Raw genomic sequence first — 6,014 nt, 5'->3', positions numbered from 1 at the left:
TTAATAGTTTCGTTGAATATTGTTTGTATAATGTTAATAGTTTCGTTGAATATTGTTTGTATAATGTTAATAGTTTCGTTGAATATTGTTTGTATAATGTTAATAGTTTCGTTGAATATTGTTTGTATAATGTTAATAGTTTCGTTGAATATTGTTTGTATAATGTTAATAGTTCCGTAATAATATTGTTTGTATAATGCTAATAGTTTCGTTGAATATTGTTTGTTTAATGTTTCAACGAAACTATTAACATTATACAAACAATATTCGACGAAACTATTAACATTATACAAACAATATTCAACGAAACTATTAACATTATACAAACAATATTCAACGAAACTATTAACATTATACAAACAATATTCAACGAAGCTATTAATATTATACAAACAATATTCAACGAAACTATTAGCATGATACAAACAATATTAATATTCAACGAAACTATTCAACTAGCGAAAGTAAACTATACTTTAAAACAGTGAACAAAAGTCTGTCACAAATAGCGGAAGTAAACCAGTCTTTAAAACAGTAAACAAAAGTCTGTCAGAGCTAGTGGAAGTAAACTATACTTTAAAACAGTAAACAAAAGTCTGTCAGAGCTAACGGAAGTAAACTATATTTTAAAACAGTTAACAAAAGTCTGTTAGAACTAGCGGAAGTAAACCATGCTTCAATACAATAAACAAAAGTCTGTCAGAACTAGCGGAAGTAAACCATGCTTCAATAGAATAAACAAAAGTCTGTCAGAACTAGCGGAAGTAAACCATGCTTTAATACAATAAACAAAAGTCTTCTATGCGAGCGGTAAACCAGATGCAGAAATGAGAAACAAATGCCAGTGTTATTTACCCTTACACTGTACGTACGTATGCATATTGTAAGAGTGATATAACTAAAGTTAACATGTATATGTTTCTGTATGTGTGTGTATATATATATATACATTATTTTCAAGTCACATTCTATAAACAATACAGTTTATTCCACTACCACATTATCTATTTAACAGTTCGAAGTAGCAGTTTGAAGATTATAACGTCATCTACTACGATGTTTCATAGATCTCGTCTTTTTGTTTCTTTAAAATACAGATTATTTTTGGAGAAACTCCCCCACCACCAAAGGTCAACTGGTCATTTAGAGTATCCTAGAAGACAGTCGGGTTCTCCTTCAGGAAAATCATGGATCTGCTGGGAGACAAAATCTGGGACAACAAAAAACTTGTGTAGTCAAAGTTCAGAAAAAATGTTACTCACGCATGCGCCATAGCCAACACTGAGATTGTTATTGATGAAAAGTATTATCCTTATTTATTTCGTGTGGTTCTTAAATCGGTTTAATGTTCTGACAGAAACCCTGTAATTGTAATTTTTATAGTAAATAATAATAACCTTAGCTTCACATCAACGGCCGTGTTTATTAGTGAGAAACAAAGAATGTTTAAGTATTTCTATCCATTTTAAACAATCCAGACAATATCTGACAAAAGTATTTAGGAAAAAGCTGCTATATCGAGTCCAGAAAGTTGGTCGGGAAAATAACACCCGAAGGACCTGGAATTCAATCCTCCCGTTCTTCTTGTTGTTTTTTCCGTTCCAGTTAAAGCAGACAAGATGGACAAAACCCTGCAATAAATTAAGAACAAGAAATAGTCTGAGATGTCGCCCGTGGCTAAAGGCAGAGCAACAGCTCGCGCTGATGTTTATTTCTCTCTGTTTTAGCACTCACAGACGGACACAGTGAGGGTCAGCTGCCAAGAACATTTACTTGGAATTCGATATAGAATTTTCTGTAGTTTCAGTAAAAAGAACCAAATCATTTGTACGAAAATATTGTTATTAATATAATAATGTAATTAGTACGTTATATTCTAAATTTTTAAACTCAGTGTAATTAGTTATATTATCCTGTTTTAATGTACACATATATATACATTTATGTTTCGTATGGAGTAATATTAAAAAATAGCCATTGAAAATTTTCACTTGATTTATCCAATCCATCTGATGTTTTTTTTTTCTAAAGATAAATTAGAAGAATATACATTGTTATCTTTGTTTCACTGTTGACATTGTTTTATTTCCTCTGGTCATAAATCAGTTCCAGGTGTTTTATTTCAATACATTTTGCTACTGTTACTCTGGTGTTCTACTTCAGTTACTGATATTCAAGTTAGAAAAAAAAATTAAAATATTCGAGGCAGCATAATGGCGCTGTTAGTCATCCTGTCCGCCATTTTGGATCACGGCAGGAATAGACGAGTGGCGGGCTTCGCGATACTGAAACGGATGCAGACGATTTTTAGTGAATCATTAGGTAAGTTATGATTTACTGGAAAGAGTTTTCCGTGAAGATTTCTACAGAAAAGTAACTAATTATTAAACTCCTTTCTTCACGGAGACAAAGCTACATTATTCCGGGCTTGTTTGCCACCAATGGCGGCAGCTCGTGTCGAACTGTAACGGAAAACGGATGACATTCAAACCGCGTACTCAGGCTTATTACCAAACCGTTACTTCACATTAACCCTAAAATAATCATGTTATAATCCTAATTTTGTTTAACGTTTCTTGTTTTGAAGCTTTCTCTGTAAGAAGCAATTTATCAGAGTTGACGCATTTTAAATAATTGAACATTTTCTACCTGATATATGTGTATAAATATATTTCAATTTAATAACATGTAAGTTTTCTTTGTTGTTAAGCGCAAAGCTACACAATTGGTTATCTGTGTTGTGACCACCATTGATATCTAAACTTGGTTTTTAACGTTATATATGCCTTCAGATGAGCCACTGGGGGGTCGTCAAATAAGAAATAATTTAGCATTTACTACGTTATTAGATATCGGTGTGGATCTCTGGGAAATCATTATTACGTTTAGTTTTCTTAGGTTAGTATCAAGATGTGAAAAACATCCTGATTTAGTTCACTTTCATCAGTTTAGAAACAAGTTTCAAAATGTTTCCGGTTTGTGAATGTATCATAAATCAGTTCCATTGTTTAAATGTTGATGATATATAGGTGGAGATCAGTTCCATTGTTTAAATGTTGATGATGTACAGGTAGAGATCAGTTCCATTGTTTAAGTGCTGAATGATGTACAGGTAGAGATCAGTTCAACTGTTTACGTGTTGAATGATGTATGGGTAGAGATCAGTTCTTATAAAACTGAGTAATTTGTTTTGACGCTAATTCTACCTCCTAACAAATGAAGGCCTTCAATTAATGACTTGAGTCTAATGTAGGGGGCACAAGTGTCGGGAAAAAAATCAGTTCTACTTTTTGAAAACATTACACATGTACTAAATAATGCAACTTCTATAATAAAAACAAACTGTACAACTATACTTGAATCTGTTAATAGTGAAAACAAGAAATACACATTACACATTTACCAAATGATGCAACTTCTATAATAAAAACAAACTGTACAACTATACTTGAATCTGTTAATAGTGAAAACAAGAAATACACATTTACCAAATGATGCAACTTCTATAATAAAACAAACTGTACAACTATACTTGAATCTGTTAATAGTGAAAACATGAAATACACATCACACATTTACCAAATGATGCAACTTCTATAATAAAAACAAACTGTACAACTATACTTGAATCTGTTAACAGTGAAAACATGAAATACACATCACACATTTACCAAATGATGCAACTTCTATAATAAAACAAACTGTACAACTATACTTGAATCTGTTAATAGTGAAAACATGAAATCATACACATTTACCAAATCATATAACTTTGTAATTTGAATGCCTGTATTATTCATATTTCCGAACGATATATTTACAGTAGGTTTCTTATTTACTTCTGTTGTATGAAGCTATACAAATGTGCATGGTAATAGCCGTCTTATGCTTGCTGTAACTTCAGAACGAAATCAAAAACAAATGTTCTAGAAAGATCGGTGCTAGTTGAGGCTCCTAAATGTTCCGTGTCACTGACTATAAACTAATAAAGGTATTCGGACAAGACGGCATGACTATTCGTGCCGGGATATTGGCGTCACCGCTGTAGCAAGAAATTGTTTCTTCGACTAGATATTGACGGATGTGTTAGCTTACTAGTTGTGCCAAAATCTCGCCTTCATTCCGCCCGAGTGGGCGCTCGAGATCCGTCTATCGTTGGTATAGAATCTGGTGATTTTAACAGATTGAGAACTGAAACTAATCCTTCTCCAGCTGCGACTTCTGGATGAAAAAATGAAAAATATAGAAAGTGATCAGTATTCACAAAGTCCTTAACATATTGTCAAACTAATGAAAACGGAAAATTTTATCACACATCTTGGTTACTCCAACCGCCGTGAAATAAAGCACTAAGCCTATTCGAACCTGTTTTCATAATTTGTAACATGTATGTGTCTGGAGATTGGCTGTTCTCTTGTAAACTGATATTAATTATTTGTTCCACTTCTAGACTGTGTGCAGATAATCTAAATCAAATTATTAATTTGTATTATACATTAAACAACATTAATTCTGGACGTTTTGTGAAACATATTATTCTAATTTCAGTGACAGACTTTTGTTTACTGTTTTAAAGCATATTCTCCCGGGCTTCAATGGACGATGGCCAATTATAGCTAAAGGATTCTCTCGGGCTTCAATGGACGATGACCCATTACAGCTAAAAGATTCTCTCGGGCTTCAATGGACGATGACCCATTACAGCTAAAAGATTCTCTCGGGCTTCAATGCACGATGACCCATTACAGCTAAAAGATTCTCTCGGGCTTGAATGGGCGATGACCCATTACAGCTAAAGGATTCTCTCGAGCTTTAAAGGACGATGACCCATTACAGCTAAAGGATTCTCTCGGGCTTCAATGGACGATGACCAATTATAGCTAAAAGATTCTCTCGGGCTTCAATGGACGATGACCAATTACAGCTAAAAGATTCTCTCGGGCTTCAATGGACGATGAACAGTTATAACTTAGTTTACATATATGATATTAACATATAACATAAAATTACCGAAAACACGTACAGTAAAAAAACAAAAAACAACCCGTACTCCTTCCTTACTGAGAAAACATACATTTTGTTGAGTAACAAGAAAAAGCTGCACAATATGAACTATTTTTTTCATTTTCAGTATTTTAGTATGATTGGTTTTATAGTCTGATCAGATTCCAAAACAAACAATTTGTAAAAACTGATGTAGAATTAACTTCTTAAATGAACTCAAAAGTGACTTTTTTTACTAAAGTTTATATATATAATGAGAGGTAAGAAAAGCAGAAACGTGTGTTTGTTTTTTATTTAAATACTACATACTTTTCGCAACGCAAAAGGCACGTGAAGAAACAGAAAACGAGTTTTTTCTACAGTAGAAGAAAAGAATATATTTGGGGCGGACAGCTGAACAATGTGGAAGACAAAGTTGAAAGCAGACTGTGATATAATATCCAGTGCAAGTGGAGGAGAAACACTACATTCCTGACCCATTTAATAGTCGCTATCACGTGCTCTGTATATCTATTAAAGTCATAAATTGTGGAGTTCAAACGAAGAAGTCCAAACAAGTGATCTTACCCGTGCGAAAGCAGACCATTCTTTAAAACAGTAAACAAAAGTCTGTCAGAACTAGCGGAAGTAAACCATGCTTTAAAACAGTGAACAAAAGTCTGTGAGAACTAGCGGAAGTAAACCATGCTTTAAAACAGTAAACAAAAGTCTGTGAGAACTAGCGGAAGTAAACCATGCTTTAAAACAGTGAACAAAAGTCTGTGAGAACTAGCGAATATAAACCATGCTTTAAAGCAGTAAACAAAAGTCTGTCACAAATATCGGAAGTAAAACGACGATGACCCATTACAGCTAAAGGGATTGAAGCCCGGGAGAATCCCTTAGCTGTAATGGGTCATCGTTCATTGAAGCCCGAGAGAATCCCTTAGCTGTAATGGGCCATCGTCCATTGAAGCCCGAGAGAATCGTTTAGCTGTAATGGGTAATCGTCCATTAAAGCCCCAGAGCAT

General features: G+C 33.6%; 1 long non-coding RNA gene across 1 annotated transcript in view; it reads left to right on the top strand.

Annotated features, from left to right (window-relative positions):
* LOC106473773 overlaps window positions 1-6,014 on the top strand; it is a 26,408-nt gene that overhangs the window by 4,527 nt on the left and 15,867 nt on the right. Inside the window, exon 3 of the long non-coding RNA XR_002613769.1 lies at window positions 1,098-2,322. This is a non-coding gene — a long non-coding RNA (uncharacterized LOC106473773). The remainder of the gene's footprint in view (window positions 1-1,097; window positions 2,323-6,014) is intronic.

The sequence above is a fragment of the Limulus polyphemus genome, unplaced genomic scaffold (genome assembly GCF_000517525.1).
Source record: "Limulus polyphemus unplaced genomic scaffold, Limulus_polyphemus-2.1.2 Scaffold6496, whole genome shotgun sequence".
NCBI classification, from domain to species: Eukaryota; Metazoa; Arthropoda; class Merostomata; order Xiphosura; family Limulidae; genus Limulus; species Limulus polyphemus.
This window is presented reverse-complemented; position numbering and strand designations above follow the sequence as displayed.